Here is a 20839-nt window from a genome sequence, read left to right on the forward strand (position 1 = left end):
CAGTTTTTTGTTTGACATTTTACATTAAGAGGGTGGTCACACCATAAAAGTTGCACTTGCATGCACATTTTTGCCCATTACCACACACCACGTTTGCCAAATGCATGGTAACATGCAAAAAGTAAGGTAGGCACAATTTTCTAAATTTAGGGTATACCAAACCACATGGTACTGCATTTTGGTGACCACGAATGCACCCGTATTTGCCAGATGCATGGGTGTGCAATTAAGAATTGTGGAGATGGATTAGAAAACCTGTTAGGTTTTTATTGCTGTCTGTGCCCCTGTTAGACCCCTTTTCACACTGAATGTGTTTTTCAGGTATTTTAGAGCTAAAAATAGCACATGTAAAATGCCTGAAAAGCGCCGCTTGTGGGATGGGAAAAAAAGTCCTGCAAGCAGCATATTTGGGGTGGTTTGTATACACCGCCCCCAAAATGCCCTACCCATTGAAATGAATGGGCAGCGCTGCCGAAGTGCCTGCAAAGCCATTCAGCAGCACCACAACACGGGTGCTGTAACCCTTTGTTCAACCGCTAGCAGGGGTTAAAAGCACCCCGCTAGCGGCTGAAAAGTGCAGTTAAAACAACGGTAAAGCTCAACTAAAATTAGCCGCACTTTACCGCTAATGTGGCGTGGCTCCAGTGTGAAAGGGGTCTTAGTGAGCTTCACCCTTTCTTTTTGGCCTGTTTACCATTTTCATTGAAAGTGTCATGTCCTTTTTTTTTGGGGGGGGGCGGAAACCGCGGCGCCAGAAGGAATATCAGCTCTCCCCCCTCCCTCTCGGCAATCATCTGGGACACGTCACAGGTCCCAAATGATTGCCCGGCCAGTCAAACCACGCCGCTTGCACATGTGCTGTGCATGCCCACAGTGACAATGCAAAGCGCTTTTAAGGTGCTTTAAAAGTGGCACCCATTCATTTCAATGGGCAGGGGAGGTGGAGGAGCAGTGTATACACCGCTCCCCCACTGCCCCAAAGTTGCTTCTTGCAGGACTTTTTTTCCTGTCCTGCAAGCACACTGCCCAGTGTGAAAGCACATTGGGGCTACAAAAGATTCAGTTTACAGACGCTTTACAGTCGTTTTTGCGCTAAAAATAAAAACCGCCTCTTCTGCACAGGCACTTTTTTTAACGCAAAAACGCCTGTAAAGCATCTCCTTGTGAAAGGGGTCTAAAAGAGAGGTATGGCCATACTTCTCTTCTGGGCACTCCTGTGACCCAAAATCAGATGACAGCGGGCTAAAGCAACATCATTAGCGGCTCCCTTCTCTAGCTGTATCCTGACAATAATGTCGGAATCTGCCCAGATTCCTGATCATCTACCTTTCAGCACAAAGCTAAGAGCTTGAGCCAGACACTCCTGCCTATTCTCCTGCCCGGTGCTCCAGTGAGGGGCAGAGAACAACAGTCATCACTCTGTGTTCAGAGTTGCCCAGGAATGGCGTGAACGCTCAGTTCTCTGGCTTAGAGTCGGAAGGGGACAGCGCTAGCATCAAACCAATGCTGCAGCAGGTAGGTAAGTATGTAGGTTTATTCTCCTTTAAGTAAATGAGTTATTAACCAATAAGGGTAAGCCTGGGTCACAAATAATGGATTTTGAAAAACATCAACGCTTAAGATTAACTAAATAGGTTGTCTCCCCCTGGTAAAAGAATTAGAATTCTTTTATATTCTTCACAAATTGTTTTAAAACAATAAAATATTTTATTAGTATATGGCAACTTGAACAATCTATAAATTGCTAGTATTTAAGCATAAATGTATGTAATAACTACACATGGGACTGCTCTGGAACTTCAGCCTACACATACAGGCAATTCATTACAGTAGCAAAGAAAATTGCTGACAACAGCACGTAAAAGAAAACACAAGCACAGAAAAAGTTAAGTAATTAAAGGATATGTCACGTTTACCTGGGCATGCAGTCTTGCATCAATTCCAAAAATAAAAATGTTGATGTATCTGTTAGCATATAGATTAACATTACAATGTACTATACATTCACTCTAGACACTGTCATAGTAAGTAATTATCTGCACTATCAAGGCATAGGGTGGTAAGGAGGTTTAATCGTATACAACTTCTATGCAGTTTATAGGCTGTTTTCTGAAAAAGTGTTTGAGGTTTAAATGAAATGTGTCAATTGTCCACTGCTTGGCAAAAGCAGTATGAATTTAAAGAGTAAAACAATTGCTGAATTGTCTCATTTTGTACTACAATGTTGTTCTTTGTGACTTTATCAGCACAAGTATATAACTGATAAACTGTATATGCTCGTTTATAAAATAGCTAATACTTTCAGTTAACTTAATAAAACAGTCATATATACATTACAACATTATTATTATTATTATTATTATTATTATTATTATTATTAATAATAATATTATTATAAAATATATTCATATTTACGAAGTTCTCATGTTAACATTAAAAAGTACCTTTTTCTTTTAAAAACAGTTAAATTTACAATGGATAAAACATGGCAAAATACAACACTGCTGACAGAATATACTTGGAAAATGTTTAAAACTACTAGTTTAATTCCAGGTTAAGGTTGGTTCACTAAAAACATTTGCCAACTCAGCAAGTGTACATTTATTTTTAAATTTTCTGCATTCAATTAATTTATTTGACCTTAACCTGATAAAACTTTTCATGTAGAGATACAGTAGTTTGCTGCTTTAAAAAAAAACACCTTCTAATTAATCAGCTGATACAATTTAGTTTATGATTTTGCCTCCAAAAATGTAGTTAGGGATAGTATGCTTTGTAAATAAGAACTTAAAAATAATTACCATCAAGGGCTCGTTTTTACACCAATAGCTGTGTTAGAACGCAGCTGCTAGTGTGTGGTAAGAAGTACTCATACGCTGGAAAAAACTTATCGCACAGCAAATTTATTTTATTTTTTTTTTAACTTTGATGGACTGTCACAAAATGACATTTCATTCAGTTCTGTTAGCTGTAGCATCGTATAATGCAAAAGACTATGTTGAATCTTATTGTGCTGAAAATAAGTACTGCATGCTGTACTTTTTTCAGCATAACCACCGGACAGCAGTGGGGTGAACTGAGCTGATCATAAACAAGGTAAATTGTCTTTCTTTAGGACTGTGCTGGGATGTCCCAATGCAACTGGTGTGAACGGGTCCTTAAACATTTATATATTTTCATTTTAAATTCAGCTTTTCTGTAAGTAATAGAGTTTCTTTGAGTTATGCATAGGATAAGGGTTGAATTACGAAAACTGGAGAGTGCAAAATCCGGTGCAGCTGTACATGGTAGCCAATCAACTTCTAACTTCAGCTTGTTTAATTAAGCTTTGACAATAAAACATGGAAGCAGATAGGTTTCTGTGCAGAACTGCACTAGATTTGTAAACAAGAACATGAACTTAAAGTAAATCTAATACAAATTTAAATATTGGCATAATTTTATTTGCCTGGTTAGTGTAAATAAGAATGGAGTTTAATGCAGACCCGATGTGTTTATGGTTCACAGTCCTGGTGAATTAATGTGCAAATTCTTAAGACTGGGTTCTCCGTAACCATGAAATTAAAAAAAAATGTGTTATGTACACGTTTTGCAGCAATTGACAACTTTTCATTTTCTTACTTTCACAGTATATGAAAAAATGTTGGCTGACTATATAAATCCCCATTGGCAAGCACAGTAATAAAGAAAGAGCATACTATAAGACTGTGACCTGAATTTATTCTAATATTCCATTAAGCCGGGGCCAAGTATCAACGGGAGGCTCTGGCTGAACCAAGACAATAATATAACTTCAGCCCTGGACTTGCCATTTCATCATCATGTTTTAAAGAACCTTGATTCGTTTCAGTATATAGATACTGGTGTTTACAGTACAGAGCCACTCAGACTGCCAACTGTCCACAAAATAACTGCATGCAGTAAAACGAACAGACAAGGTAGAATCACGCATCCAACGGGTTAGAACAGGGTGTAATATAAGATGGTATATCAAAGTAGAAAAACATATTAGGAAGTAATACAGAATACAGTCAAATGAACACATAAAAAACAGAATTACAGTACATAGTACAGATACTGTGTATTGATAATTAGCCCCCCCCCCCTTTTTTTATCTCTCTCTCTACCCTCTCCCTCTTTTCCTGACCTTCACCTCTACCCCCCGTTTTCTCCCCACTTTCTAGTGCCTGCCCACCTGCCTGGTCGATGACAGCCCACATACACATCCCCATTAATGCTTTAGCTCAGGTGATGGACTGCTACCCTTACTCTCCACACCAAACAAGATGGCCAAGACCGCTCTACCAAACAGCCTCCCCCCACTTGAAAGACTCAACCTGTTCATACCAACTTAGACACAGACAGATGTATACACACATGTAAACTAAGCGCCACCTCTACGATGAGCCCCAAACCCCAAGGGCTGTGATTAAAGTGACTGTCCTGCTTATATCTGGCTACAGACCTCTGAGGACTGTGGGGATCTCTGGGTTTTTGACTAGCCTATGTTACGCTATTTTTTCGCGAGTAAGGCTACACCAGTTAAATTCTGTACATGTTCACGATGTTCAATCACCTCCTGTTGATTTAAAAAAAAAAAACTGTGAATGAATACTTTGTTCGTAGCCTCCCTGGCAGTATTCCCAAGTCTGGCTTGGGGTAAGATTAAAATACCATAAGCGGTATTCCCGAGCCAGATTCGGGATTGCATCACTGGATCCATGGATGGGTTACTTAACTTGTCCCCTGGATCCAGTGAAGTCTCCCTGCTGTGACCTCCGAGCCGTCCTCCGCTCGATCTGTCACATCGCCGAGCTTCGTTCCCTGCGACCATTGTGATGCACGGGGACGGTGTTCGGCGCCAAATTCAAAAAGTAAAAACCACAGTTTAGATACAGTATACTGTAATCTTACAGATTACAGTACTATATCAAATAATCACACATCCCCTTTGTCCTTAGTGGTTTGTCCAGTGTCCTGCATACAGTTTTATATTATAAATACTGTTCTTTATGCCAGGAAACTGGAGATTGTCCATAGCAACCAAAAAATATCCGTTTACATCAAAAGTGCTTATAGACCAGCTAGAAACAGCGATAATAAAATAGAATCACTCGCAGAATTGAGCGATAGTAATTTGTGGGGAAATTCATCATCAAACACTAAAAGTAATGACAGCGACAATTCTGCAACTCAGTATATTTCAGTGTTTTTGATTTGATTACATTATTGAATAATTTGTATTATTATTATATTATTATCTGTTATAATTATTTATAGTTATTTATTTTAATATATATATATATATATATATATATATATATATATATATATATATAATTTATGATTTCATATTTCAAATTTTATCATACCCAGGATGTCTATTAGACTCTTGTTTGGACAGATTTAAGTGAATTATTTCTAAGAATTACAGGCCTACAATATAAATGCCAAATTTCCATGCAAATTAATGGTACCGCTTTCAGCACCTAAAATCTGAAATAATCGTACCGCCAGGGAGGTTAATAAACGTTTATATGAAAAAAAAAAAAAAAAGATAATTAGGGATAATGTTCCTATTCACTGCTACCAGTGGTTTGCTATGAATCCAGTGGATTAAAAATGTACATTAAAAAGTGTTTTTATTGATTGGCACTGCATCTTGTGCTCACTGTGATCAATAATAGCGATCACAGCAGTTACAACAGCCTCATGAATTCTTCATGAAGGCTTCATGAAGCCTTTGTTTACTACTGTTAATGTGATCCCCTTAAATAGTCACGGCAATCACATGGTACAGGGAAAACCATGGTGGCTCTGTACCCCAATCCATGATCCGCTGTGTTGGGAAGATACAGCAATTGTAGATTGTGCGGCTGCATGCTTCTGAGTGTGCACACGAACAGCTACACAGGGAGGACATATGGGTACAGAATTATGCTTGTCCCTCCATACCACTGTACAGACTCCATAATATGGCCAAATCGGAATGCCCTGATTATTTTGAGTTATTGAAGACTCTCTATCTAGGATGCCAAACTCTTTAGATGCATAATAATGACATTTATAGAAGCAAATAAGCAATGACAGCCTTCATATGCCTCTCAGTACAGGTTTCAAAGTCAACATGTAAAATAATTGTACCTAATAATAATAATAATAATAATAATATTAACATAAATGATGTGTTATTTCAGGTTAAGGAAGGCTAGTTGAACTACTTTGGCTGGTCGATTTATGTATCTTCTTGAATGTGACAGGAAACAGCAAATACCAAAACAAAACTCTTTGTTGACCAATAGGAATACATCTGTTCATTAAAGCGAAAGCATGGAAGACCCAGACTGTCCCCTTTGCTGAAGGCAAGCACCGGGTCTCTCCCAAGTAATACAACATAATCAAACAGTAATGAAACAATGACTGCTAGACAAAACGGCAAGATAGCTACATTTCTTAAAAGATGGGAACCATTAATTTATTCCTACATTTTTTTTTTTGTTTTTTTTTTTCATCCTTCTTTTTACCTTCTGTTTCTTTTCCATCCCTTACTGTTTTTTTTGGGGGGGGGGGGGGGGGGGGGTGGGGGGAGGTGAAGAGCACTGGGATTCATTATAATGAATTCCTTCTCTTGCCTTGTAGACTTCAGTGCACACCTCCTAACCGGGTATCATTTCTTGCTATCTTTTTTGTTTTATAAAGCCCTGGTTTACTTGTGCTTTGAATGTGCAATGCTTGATTATACCACTTTTCATTGACAACATTGTTCATATGAGCATATTAATCTTTTTCCTTTTGTTTTGTCATGCTTGTCAAACTTTTGAAAATCATTAAAAATATATAATTTAACAAAAATAAAATGAATATTCATTTAGTTTAGGGCTCTATCTTATGTTTCTTGTATGTTGTAAGGTGATGGATATCACTGGTACCTTTTAGGGTGACATACAGCCACTTCTATGTATTTTTTGTGTTTACACTTTTATTATGTGAAAACGTTTTCTTTGATTGCATTCCCAGGTCTACAGCTTGCTTTTTCTTTTATCTATATTTGCAATGGCACTGAATCAAATGCAATTTATTTTAAGAAAAAAAAATGTGTAAGCATTTACTGCACATAGCTAGAGTTAGTTTGGAATCCTAGTAATATTTATTGATGTATTTTAGGCTTTGGTAACCTTTGTTATTTTCCGTATAGTTTAAAGTTACAACAATAGGCTATGTCAGAAAATATGGTATTCATTTTTCACTTTTTTGAAACACAGCAACCCATGTACAGATTAGACTATATATCGTTAAATGCTTCATGATAATATTCAGCACAAAATTAGATCAAGCACTCTAGTGCAGGGGTCTCAAACGGGTGGCCCTCCAGCTGTTGCAAAACTACAAGTCCCATGAGGCATTGCACAGCTCACAGTTACAAGCATGATTCCCAGAGGCAGAGGCATGATGGGACTTGGAGTTCTGCAACAGCTGGAGGGCCATCAGTGTGAGACCCCCTGCTCTAGTGGCACCAAGAAATTGATCAAGCACAGTCCAAAATAAACACAGAGATGAGTAAGAAAGACAAACACATGGGTTATTACCAGGACTATATTTAAAGTTTAGGTTGCCCTGGGCAAATTTTCATGATGACATCCCTTTATTCCCCGACAAGATTCACGGTTACAACTGAAAGAATTAAAACAAGAATGTACCAGTTTTTGTGCTAGCTGGTTATAGGCAGATCTAAATGGATCGCCTTATGAGTTTACAGAAAAAGAGGAGATTGTTTCTTGTTATGTGAGCAACAGAGATTCTTCCATTTTGATACTGAATGCAACTATATGTTCCCAGTTGAGGAGAAAAAAGGAAAAGTACACACAAATGGCACATTTTGTCTTTTTTGCTGACCATTCTTACCCATATTGTACATTCTCTTCTTAGATGCACACTATAGTATGCAATATCTAAAAAGGTGCCCTTCGGTTTCTAATATACAATATGTCATGTGAATTGGATACAACGAAAAACGCATTCAATTCATATATGTAAACCCGGCCTACGGGTATAAAAAAACTAGAATAATTGTCTAATAATAAGGTGCAATTATGGCTACAGTCAACCCTGGACCAGCATCATCTGAGGTATTTTTGTTTAGTCAGGTTGAAAACTTTTGGCCAGTAGCCCATTAACATCTAGTGTAAGTGCAAAGATAAGTTGATACAGCAGCTAAATGCCTCTTTTACAGCTGAAAAAATAGGACAGTCAAAGAACATATTTCTGATGTTTATGATAGTTGAGCATATTTTGCTACCTGATTGTCACATTAACATCCTAAATATTTGAAATAGCCGATATTTTATTACACTGCATTTGTGTCAAGAAGGTACTCTCCCATAGGCTAGTCTGTCATGCAGAAAAAATATCTCCACAGAAAAACACACTTTACAGTAGACAACAAGGGTAAAAACAGCAAAATCAACCCAATGTTATTTATGCAAAAAAATGCACTTCAGATACTCTGTATAACAAATTACTAATCAATAGTCAAGCTTTCCAAAGAGTATTTAAAAATTATAGAACATACACAAGAAATCAAGCAATAACTAGGGCAAAAGATTACATTAGGCCTCTATTCAAATACATTTTGGTTGCTGGTAACGAGCAACACTAAATACTCTATAATATCTTTGCATAACATTCTAGTTTCCACCCTCCAGTTTGAGATCATATTAGCATTGTTAGTTTTGCCAGTGTTAATTTTGGTGTAAAAGGTTAGAATTAGGTTTAGGATTAGGATTAGATGAGTTATTGGAGAAGAGAAAATTAATTTGTTCATTTAGTGGATAAAGCAAGATTCGCAAATTTTAAAGTGGATGTAAACCCGATTCATGAAATTTGAGCTGGGTACATATATCTGCAGTTTTGTTATCTCTCTTCAAAGCACTAAGCCCCGTAGCTGTCCACTGCTCTGATCTTCTGTTATCAGCCTGATAACTCCTGACAAGTTCTCCGTCACATATGATAAAAGCAGTCTGAGTTTTGTGTTGGGGAAAATGTTATAAATAGATTAACAGTCCTGAACGATTCAACAAACAGAGCTGAAAGTCTATACCTGTGAAGAGAAGGGGCGTGTGTCTTTCCTCCAATCAGATGACTTGGCTGTATGCCCAGGCTTCACTGCAGTGCTAACTAGGAAGAGAAAATCTCTTAACATGATGTGCACTTTCTAAACAGTATATAAAGCTGAAGACAGCAGATATACAAGTAAAACATATGTAGGAGGATTTGTTTCATCTCGGTGTATTGTCTGAGGCTGTTAACTTCACTGGGTATATGTAAGGGTTTACATTCACTTTTATGTACTGGTTAGTAGGGATGCACTGAAATTTCAGCGCCAGAAAATAAACCGCTGAAAATTGTGTTTTCGGCACATTGCCGATAGGGAAATATTGTAGATAATGGAGCTAAAAATGGAGCGGGGCATGGGCAGGCCCCCGTCCCCTGGTGCCACCCATTGTGGGGGCATCTTTTTGGCTCATCCCAGTCCTCCCTCCCACAGAGCGGCGATCTCTGTGTATCACAGAGCTGAATTGCACAGGCCGCAGTAACAATGTCCCGCCTCCTGTGACAGACGACACGCTGATCCAAAAATGTAATCAGCATGACATGATCACAGGAGGCGGTATATTGGTACTGCAGCCTGGGCAATTAAATTCACAGCTCGTGGAAACACAATCGACGTTCTGATCCAGGCACTATGTCTGCAGTCTCTGACCATCTCATGTAGTATGTCTGCAGTCTCTGACCATCTCTTGTAGTATATTTGCAGTCTCTGACCGTCTCCTATTGTATATCTGCAAACTCTGACCATCTCCTTTATTATGTCTGCAGTCACTGACCATCTCTTGTAGCATGTCTGCAGTCTCTGACCATCTCCTGTATCAGATGGTTAGAGACTGGGGACATGATACAAGAGATGGTTAGAGACTGAGGACATGATACAAGAGATGGTTAGAGACTGAGGACATGATACAAGAGATGGTTAGAGACCGAGGACATGATACAAGAGATGGTTAGAGACTGGGGACATGATACAAGAGATGGTTAGAGACTGAGGACATGATACAAGAGATGGTTAGAGACTGAGGACATGATACAAGAGATGGTTAGAGACTAAGGACATGATACAAGAGATGGTTAGAGACTGGGGACATGATACAAGAGATGGTTAGAGACTGCAGACTGTATTTTCTTGAGCCTTTCTTGCACCAAAGGTGCCAACAATAGCCAGCAATAAATTCATATTAATTTAAATAGATGATATTGATTAAAAAGTCGAATATCATACTATTGTATATAAAAATATAAATATTTTTTAAAAACTGTTTATTTTCAGTATCAGTTTCGGTTTTCGGCCTAGTGCATCCTTCATTTTAGGTTTCAGTTTCGGCACCAAAATTTCCATTCGGTGCACCCCTACTGGTTAGGAATGGGCAAACGATTCGGCCCAAGCATGATCTCTGGCTGTTCGGACGTTATCCAAAAAAATTATAAGGTCGTTTGTTTGCTCGGCCCGCCAAATGACTACAATGCACTGCACCACCACACAGTGCATTGAAAGCGTTGCCCAATCAGGGCACAGAGCACTGTCAGAGCCATGATTGAATGCTGTCATAATGACTGTATCCAATCAAGGCTCATTGCTCTTAATCATGCCCCACACTATAAAAGTATTCTTTCCATAGCGACCATTTGTTCTGTGATAGTGGTGTGGAGAGAGATAAAACAGGGTTCTGTTCAGTGCTATTAGACAGTTAGTGTGCTATATAGTGTGCTATTCTGATTGTCAGTGTAGAATATCAGTTTAGTGTGCATCTAGGGATAGTTCAGTGTGACCATTTAGCTTTACATTATTGTGAATGCAGGGATAGTTCAGTCATTGTGAGTGTAGTGCGACAATTCATCTTTACAATCGTGTGACTGTAGGGATAGTTCAGTCAGTGTGAGTGTAGTGACTGTTTAACACAGTATTATTTATTGTGTTACTGCAAGTTTAACGCCATATAGTTCTGTGCGTTACTGCAAGTTTAATCCCCTATAGTTCTGTGCGTTACTGCAAGTTTAACGTTGTATATTTCATTGCGTTACTGCAAGTTTAACGTTGTATATTTCATTGCATTACTGCAAGTTTTACGCCATATATTTCTGTGCTTTACTGCAAATTTAATGCCATATAGTTCTGTGTGTTACTGCAAGTTTAACACCGTATAGTTCTGTACGTTACTGCAAGTTTAACGTTGTATATTTCATTGCGTTACTGCAAGTTTAACGCCATATAGTTCTATGCGTCACTGCAAGTTTAACGCCATATAGTTCTGCGCGTTACTGCATGTTTAACTCTGTATATTTCATTGCGTTACTGCAAGTTTAACGCCATATGGTTCTATGCGTTACTGTAAGTTTAACACCATATAGTTCTGTGCATTACTGCAAGTTTAACACCATATAGTTCTGTGCATTACTGCAAGTTTAGCTGCCTGCCGACCAGCCATTAGGCTGCAGATCGGCTCATTCCCGCAAATCGCCGTAGCTGTATGGTGGTCCCTTTAACAGCTACAGCGGGCGCCCGTGGTGCGGCAGGGGAGTAGATGCACATGTCCACTGAACACCCATGATCGCTCCACAGAGAGCCAGAACAGGGATCTGTCAATGTAAACAAACAGATCCCCATTCTGACAGGGGAGTTCAGAGTGATGGTCTGTTCCTACTGATTAGGAACAGCGATCTCTCTGTACTCCCAGTCAGTCCCCTCCCCCCACAGTTATAAACACCTCCCAGAGAACACATTAAACCCCTTGATCGCCTAGTGTTAACCCCTTCCCTGCCAGTGTCATTTATACAGTAATCAGTGCATTTTTTTTAGAGGTGTCCCCTCAATGCAGCCTCAACAGTGCCCACCAGTGCAGCTTCACCAGTGCCCATCAATGCAGCCTCACCAGTGCCCATCAATGCAGCCTCACCCGTGTCCCCTCAATGAAGCCTTTACTAGTGTTCGCCAGGGCAGCCTCACCAGTACCCCTCAATGCAACCTCATCAGAGCCCATGAATGCAGCCTTGCCAGTGCCTATAAATTTAGACTCACCAGTGCCCATGAATGCAGCCTCATTAGTGCCCATCAATGCAGCCTCACCACCGGTGTCCATAAATGCAGCCTCACCACCGGTGCCCATGAATGCAGCCTCACCACCAGTGTCCATGAATGCAGCCTCACCACCTGTGTCCATGAATGCAGCCTTGCCACCTGTGCCCAGGAATGCAGCCTCACCACCAGTGCCCATGAATACAGCCTCACCACCTGTGCCCATGAATGCAGCCTCACCACCTGTGCCCATGAATGCAGCCTCACCACCAGTTCCCATGAATTCAGCCTCACCACCAGTGACCATGAATTCAGCCTCACCATTAGTGACCATGAATGCAGCCTCACCACCTATGGCCATGAATGCAGCCTCACTACCTGTGCCCATAAATGCAACCTCACTACCTGTGCCCCTCAATGTAGCCTCACCACCAGTGCCCCTCAATGCAACCTAATCAGTGCATGGGGGTTAGTGAGGAGAGTTGCCAGATCACACAGATCTCCTGCTGTGACACCCGGTGGCCACTGTCATCTAATGACCCGCTTGATAGATGTCACACGTCCCCCGGCATTGGACCAGTGTGACGCCCTGAGAGTTTCAGAAGGTGGCGCTGGTGGGCCCCCTTCAGCGGCCGGGCCATCAAACCCTCAGGCCGAACTATAGAGTGTTGATATTTTTGAACTAAGATAAGCTGTATGTGAAGATTTAGCCCTCAATTTGAAATGGTGACTATTGTTACCGAGAAAGAAAATGTGGGGAAATCCTAAATTTTAGAGTTGTCCCCAGAACAGGTAAAGGGAAATGTTGCAATGCGGGCACCTGTCCCAGGGACAACTATCTAGACAGACTTTAATAGATTTAAACTCACATCAAATTGTACAATTTAAGGAGTTCTTGGTCTTTGCTTTTGCCTGCTACAAAGTGGATTGGAATTGACTTTGTAGCAGCTCCCCGATTGTGGATTCATAATGTTAGTGAAAGCTGATCATTGGACAAAGAATCAACCAAAGTAATAAGTTATAATTCAAAGTTACAGTTCAAAGGGGGATATGGTAAGGGCTGAGCAATCAAGTAGGCATAAGCCCAGGACATATAATAGACAGATGTAGTCACAAAATTAGGCTGCAGATTACAACAGACAGTAGGCTTGTGCAATTCGTTTCGTGTCCGAATAAAAAAATAACGAATAACAACGAATACGAAAGAAATATAACGAATTAATTCGACATGATTCGGTAATTCTTTAAAGATCTAATGAAACAAAAGGTCAGCTCAAAGTAAATCTTATAGTCCAATCAGCTAATTAATTTTGTGCCGGAGGTTGGATTACTGGCAAAGTGCATTCCTGAGAACTGAGTTAGAAGGGTGTTGTATTGTATTTGAGCCGAGGAGAAGAGACGTTGTCATTGTGTGTGTTAAAAGATTTAATAAACAAACGACTTTCCAAACTATGAATCATTATCACGAATGTATATACATACATAAATAGCGAATTTCAACGAGTACAAACAAATGAATTTGACACTCTACGAATAATAACGAATTATCTGAAAACTTATTAACGTAACATAACGAATATAACAGAACGAAATGATGTATTTTACGAATGACAACGAACCAAAACTAAACGAAATTTACCGTTGTGCGCAAGTCTAGACAGCACACAAGCAAGCAAATCCAACGCTAGACTAGGATTAAACCAAGATAGTGATCTCTGATCAGGATTAAAAGAAAAATGCTAAAGCTCACTAACGTGAACCAGCAAAACTTTTTTTGCAGATACTAATGTAGCACATTAAGCCAAACTGAGACAGCAATAATTGCTCTGGTGATGCCATAGGCATGCTGTCAATATGCCAACATTTAGTACTGTATACTAGTTTTTTTTGTTTTTTTTTAAAGCCTATGGCATGTGAAACACACTGAAAAACTTCACCCAGTGCCAAAAAAATGTGAACACACATAAAGAGTGAAACAAAAAAACGTGCAAAAGGTGTACACAAGTCCTCTAAGATCAGAGGGCCTTGCCCTGATCCCCCAGGGCATTAGGCTCCAGACAGGGACTGGGGTACTTTACATTTGGTCCATCTGGCCCAAACCAGACTGACCCCTTTCTTTGGAGGGTCTGCCGAAACAGAGTACTGCCGAAACAAGTACTTGGTGGGGCTCCCCCAAAGGGAGACCCCATGAGAGCGTACAAACATTAAAATATAAAAAGTGACAAACATAGGGGCTTACATTAAAGAAAGTGTGGAGAAGGAAGTGGAGAGGAGAGTGAAAAGTGGTCATTGTGTGGAACAGGAATCAAAAATTCCGGCCAGGAATCAAAAATTCCTCCGGTCCCAGCCAAAAGTCCCGGTCCAGGAGGCAGGGTGATATGTGTGATATGGTGCAGTGACCACTGTGCCATAAATCAAAGTGACCCTCAATCACAGTGATTTTACGGCACCCCTGGACTGCCACTCCAGGGGCATATACACCATGGACTTCTTTTCAGGTCTGACCCATAGCTGGACCAGTGCGGCACTCCATCCCTGCCAGATAGAGAGCCCTTCCAGATTTTCTCGGGGAGGGCTGCTGACTATAAAGCAGCCTCTACCGGTACTAGCCCTTCCAGGCCCCCATCAACACGCCAGATTTGCATTGCACCACCTCTTCAGGGTGATGCCAGCTCCTCCAGTGGACGCTGACAGGAACAGCAGCCACACCAATCCTAGCCAGAAGGGGCTCAAATAGCCTCTCGGCCTCAGCCACCAAAGAGTGCCGACGTGGCCCCTACCGAAACTGACTGTCCAGTTACAATTACACCATCAGATTTGCACCTGCCCTCCCCATGTGGGAGTAGCATAGCACCTACTCTAGCAACTGATAAGAACAGATACTACACTTAATTTTAGCCAAAAGGCCAAGAAGCCATAACAGTTGGCGAGTAGAGGGTGTAGGAGGCTGTGCATAAAACATCACATCCAATTAAAGGACACTAGAGAAGGAATGCAAGGATCCCCTGGGAAAGGAGGGGAAGGTAGGTGAGAGTCACCAACTCAGTTCATAAAGACTAGGATCAAGTCTGGCAATTACATCAAAAGAAGGAACAGTTATACTTATAAAGTAATTTAAATGTGTTAGAGCTCTTAAATGAATCATACGTAAAAAAACAAAACAAAACAAAAAACACAGAGCTTAACAGAAACATAAAGCACATGAATTTTTAAAAGTCTGGTTCATTCAGAGGTATGTATATACATGTATTTTATCATTGGAATCCTGGATATTTTATTTATCTTTTAGCCTGAATGCTTTCAGTAAACTCTGCTACAGTTTGGCTGTAGGGTATAAGAGCAATTTGTAAAATGTCAGCTTTTTTACAAATCTGCAGTACATTGATTTGCTAATGACCACAAAAAAGATCAGGACTCAGCTTCATTCAAGATATTACATAGGAATAATAAAGACATAGTAACGTGTAAGATTATCTTGAATCCCACACATATCTTTAAAAATGAAGAAACATGATAATACACCATTAAAAATAACCAATTAAATGCAGTTTTTTAAAACTTTTGATTGGATGATCTGAGATTTACAAATACCAAACAACTGGTCAAACAAGATGTACAGCTCTGTGCAGTGGGGAGTGAAAGTTTATGGACCTCTGCAGTAGCTTTATTATACTATATACCAAGAATGTGGAATTTCATTTTTAAAGCTCAAACAAAAACAATCTGTGGCTTTTTAACAATTGTGTGTTGTCTATCAAAAGTTTATGGTACACTGGCCAGGTAGAGAGCTACTGCAGACTGCATTTAGTAACATCCACAGGATATACAACATGCAAATTTATATTAATATTCTCAATTCAAGACAGCTTGGCGTTATGTCCTTGACAATCAGGACACAGATTAGATGCTGCCAGTCAAGGGTACATCAGTGGGCATATAATTTGTCTAAGAAATAGAAAAACTGCATTATAGTACATATATTTAAAGGGAAAGTATTACTAGTGAGCACATATTGTAACCGATTACCGACCACCTCACGCCGATATACGTAGGCAGAAGGGCTCATACAGGCAAACTAACCTGTATGTGGCCCTTTAAGAGGCGGCCGCGGCAAGCTCCGTGAGTCGGGTGACGGGTCCTGCGGACTTGATCGCCGCGGGAATACCCACGGTCGCCTCACGGGGAGGAAGAATGGGGAGATGCTAATGTAAACAGGCATCTCCCCGTTCTGCCTTGTGCAGAGATCAGTGACGTGTCACACGTAGCCACACCCCCCCACAGTTAGAAACACTCCCCAGGGCACACTTGACCCATACACTGCCCCCTAGTGGTTAACCCCTTCACTGCCAGTGTCATTTACACAGGAATCAGTGCATTTGTACAGCACTGATTGCTGTATAAATGACAATGGTCCCAAAAATGTGTCAAAAATGTCCGATGTGTCTGCTATAATGTCGCAGTCACCATTAAAATCGCTGATCACCGCCATTACTAGTAAAAAAATATATAATTAATAAAATTAATAAAAATGCCATAAAACTATCCCCTATTTTGTAAACACTATAACTTTTGCGCAAACCAATCAATAAATGCTTATTGCGATTTTTTTTACCAAAAATATGTAGAAGAATGTGTATTGGCCTAAACTGAGGAAAAAAAGTTTTTTTTATATTTTTGTTTATTTTTATTTTTGGGGGATATTTATTATAGCAAAATTATCGCACTTTTTTTGTCTATAGCGCAAAAATAAAAACCGCAGAGGTGATCAAATGCTGACAAAAGAAAGCTTTATTTGTGGGGAAAAAAGGATCATCAATTTTGTTTGTGAGCCACGTCGCACAACCGCGCAAATGTCAGTTAAAACGACGCAGTGCCAAATCGCAAAAAGTACTCTGGTCAGGAAGGGGGTTAATTCTTCCAGGGCTGAAGTGGTTAACCGACTATTGCAATGTTTACCTGTAATTTTTGTTGCTATTTTAATATCTCCACATTTTTGGTGTTTCATATTTTTCTTATTGCCTTAAATATAGAGATTTGTAGATTAGTCACTAGAGGGAGTACTGTATTTGACTCTTTTTACATTCCTGCTTAACAATTGTTCAGATGAATGCATTGTTTACATGAAAAAATGTATTTAAATACAATAACTCATCTCCATAATTTTATTCACAAGAGGATTTCTTTTATATGTGTATATAAAAAAATTAAAATGCTCCAAATTCCATTTACTGCATCGTAGAGATAAACTATTCATAATACATGTAAGTTTTAAATTCACTTGTATGTGATTTGTACATAATTTTTACTTTTTAGGTCAAATATCAGTTGCAGGGCTCACATTTGTGGAATATTAGCATGCATTTGCATAAGTCTGCGGGAAAACCATTCAAACACATTTAGATTATTACTTAAAGTAGAACTTAACTGTACCGGAGCACCACAGACCAAAAACACCATTTAACCACATAAATAAAGGGCACTTTCGCCCTCTTCTTTCTCAGGCCAATTTTCAGCTTTCAGCACTCTCGCATTTCCAATGACAATTGCGCGGTCATGCTAAGCTGTATCCAAATGAAATTTTTATCATTTTGTTTGCACAAATAGAGCTTTTTTTTGGTATTTATTCATGACTCCATTTCTTATTTTTTGCGATATAAGTGAAAAAAGAGCATAAATTTGGAAAAAAAACGATATTTTCTTTATTCTATTTTAAAAGAAATCCAATAAAATCAAATTTTGCCATAAATTTAAGCCAAAATGTATTCTGCTACATGTCTTTTGTAAAAAAAATCCCATTAATCCCGTCCGATAATAATTGTTTTGTGTGATCCCGGACAGATGTACGCAAATGATCATGTACAAATGTACACAGGTGATCACGGACATATGTGTGCAGATAATCATTGGGACATATGTGGGGGACTGGTGTTTTTACTATGTGGGGGGGGGGGGGAATTGAGTTTTACACTGTGTGTTACTATGCTGGTGATCAGTGAGTAAAAAGCTAAAAAAAACAGCTCATACACGCTGATCACCAGCCGGCTGCAGTGATCTGCTCTCCTCTCCTCACCGACAACTAATGTGTGAGGAGAGGAGAGCCGATCACCTAGCAACCCGGTTCTATGTTTACATCACATGACGGCTGTGATTGGACACTGACGTCAGGTGATCAGGAAGGCCAATGACAGAGCCCTCCTGCTGATCTGAGATGCGCCGTGTCCGGGTGACACGAGCGCAATGGGATTGCGCTACTGCGCAGGCCCGCGTGCTCACGATCCCCATCCTTCTGAGGGATGTTCTTGAACGTCCACTCAGAAGGAGAGAGCACCCACCCTGCCGTACATATGCAGTGGATGGGTGGGAAGTGGTTAATTAATTTTTAATATTCAAAGAAAATTCACCCATTCATCCATGTTTTGTTTTTATTTTGTTGACAAATCACTTTGAAAAACATCCCTCTAGCATTTCTAGCCACAGACATCTTGACTAAGGGTAGGTGATTAATGTGGCATGTAGCTGGCAGGAGGGTGTGTTTACACAAGAAATCCCCACCTTTCCTCCTCCTGCTGAAAGAAAAAAATGCCCATGAAGACTCTTGGGGAATATGACATCATTTTGGTCTAGGCCAGAAACTGGAAGGCAACTGAAGAAATATATTTTAAAAAGTTTAAAAAAGGTAAATATAATATACCTTACTATCTATTTACTATGGCTAGCAGTATAAGGATTAAAAATAGGTAATGTTGATTGAGAAAGTAAAGTTCCACTTTAAATGGCATTTCTGCACTATTCTATCCAACTAAGCAGAATACAAGCAATAAGTGTTAAGCTTAATGTATCTTTTATTTCAATACACTTCTTGAAAATTTCAGTGTGAGTCCCTATACATGTAGCCAGCTCTTTAATTTTACTTGGACATCAGCCCTTGGATTTCTAAGAGGCAAACATTTGCAAGTTTCTGTGGATTTTTGTTTTCACAACCTTACATGGTAGACCAGAGGAATAAAGGTAATTAAATACTACACTTGCATATGCTTCATTATCCTGTACTTAAGAGGGCAGTAAGGAGATGTCACTTAAATAAAGAAACTCTGTCACTTTCCTTAGCCAAATGACAGGCTCTCTTAAAAAAAATAAAAACAACTCACACACTGATACTCACCTTGCCTGCATTTGTCTGCTATTCTATTGCTCCTTTGGAGTCCATGGCAAATACCTATTCCTTATGGTTATAGGGGACCATCAGACCTCTAACCCTTCCAGCCAGGATGCAGCAATAATCAAGCCAGAGATTCCAATCCCCCCAGAATCAACTGTTGTCACATGAGGAAGGAGAGGAAGTAATTAAAGAGGAAGTAAACCCTGATGGGTTTACTTCTTCTTTGATTTCCTGCAAAGGTAAAGCATAATGGACTACTATGCATCACATAGTAGCCCATTATGTGTCACTTACCTGACACAGGAGCCAGCGAAGTCACCGCTGTCCCCTGTAGTTCCGAGCGTCCATCTTCTTGGTGGGTCTCGCTGCTCAGGCGCTGTGATTCGCCGGAGCAGCGATGACGTCACTACCTCGCATGCACACGGGAGCTGACACTCGCGGCATATCGCCCACAGCGGTGGCTGTCTTCAGGTAAATATCTTCTTGGACCTAGAGGTAAGCTTTAATCTAGGCTTACCTGTAGGTCAAAGTGGTTTGTAAGGGTTTACAACCACTTTAACCCTACATAAGCTTTGACATCAACCAAATCTAATGTTGGAACTGAGTGGTGGTGGTGCTCAGAGCAAGTAAGTATCAGTGAGTTATTATTTCAAGAAAACCTGTAACTTTGTGCTCAGTGGGCAAATGTCAATGTAGACACATAATTTGTTTTTTGTATACTAGACTTTTTTCATACACTATGATTTATTTGCTTTCTCTCCTAAAAATTTGCAGAAACCGGTTACATGGGCCAAAGTGAGAAACTTCAAAAGAAGTGCTAGAGAAAAGGCTTAAGGCTGTGAGTCTTTTGCACTGGCAAACAGCTATGATGTTCCAGAGTAGTATAAACCTTCGTACCAAATGGGTTAATGATTGTGTCACAATACTATTACACTGGAATGTGAAAGGATAGCAGACAACCTTTATGTAAACTATAGAGGGAAAAAAAGTCTCATAATTACCACCTAATTCTGTAAGTTCACATGCTTTAAGTAGATCATGGTGACCCAGACAATGAAAGAACCACCAGTTCTTGCCAAGTCAAGCTTAATGTGTGCGTAATATGGACATGCAAGAGAGTCACCATAGATAATGCAGATAAACACCAAGGTGTACAAATCACGAGGACATTGAATAGCTTGGTTCATTCTGAATACTTCTACAAACAGATGATGAAAAACTCATTGTTACACCATGTAACAACTTTTGTTCTTAATTGCTATCGAACAAACATGTCAAACAAGTTCCAACAAGTGCGGCTCAATCACTTGAAAAGAGCTATCAGGTCACAGGACTGAAATTTTGTCATCCTGATTACCTAAAGCCACTGTAAAGAAATCCTTTCCATGTTAGCGGCCAGGCAAGCAGGCTTATTAATAAACAAAGAGTGCCTTGTACTGTAAGATGGAGATGATTCCTTATTAAAATCAATGATTTTTAACTACAGCTCTGATAAGTCTGTTTGCATAGCTGCACACTCAATGAAACAGTTAGACGTTACCAGGAACACCTCACTA

The 20839-nt window shown here is 39.7% G+C and overlaps 1 protein-coding gene and 1 pseudogene across 1 annotated transcript in view; both read right to left on the reverse strand.

Annotated features, from left to right (window-relative positions):
- The window catches only part of GLIS3 (GLIS family zinc finger 3), a 535482-nt gene that overhangs the window by 316003 nt on the left and 198640 nt on the right, over positions 1 to 20839 (reverse strand). The gene's annotated exons all lie outside the window — the stretch shown is intronic.
- Positions 14834 to 15042, reverse strand: LOC143979972 (U2 spliceosomal RNA; annotated as a pseudogene).

This window comes from Lithobates pipiens, unplaced genomic scaffold (genome assembly GCF_037356315.1).
Source record: "Lithobates pipiens isolate NorthernLeopardFrog02 unplaced genomic scaffold, aLitPip1_a1.2 Scaffold_13, whole genome shotgun sequence".
NCBI classification, from domain to species: domain Eukaryota; kingdom Metazoa; phylum Chordata; class Amphibia; order Anura; family Ranidae; genus Lithobates; species Lithobates pipiens.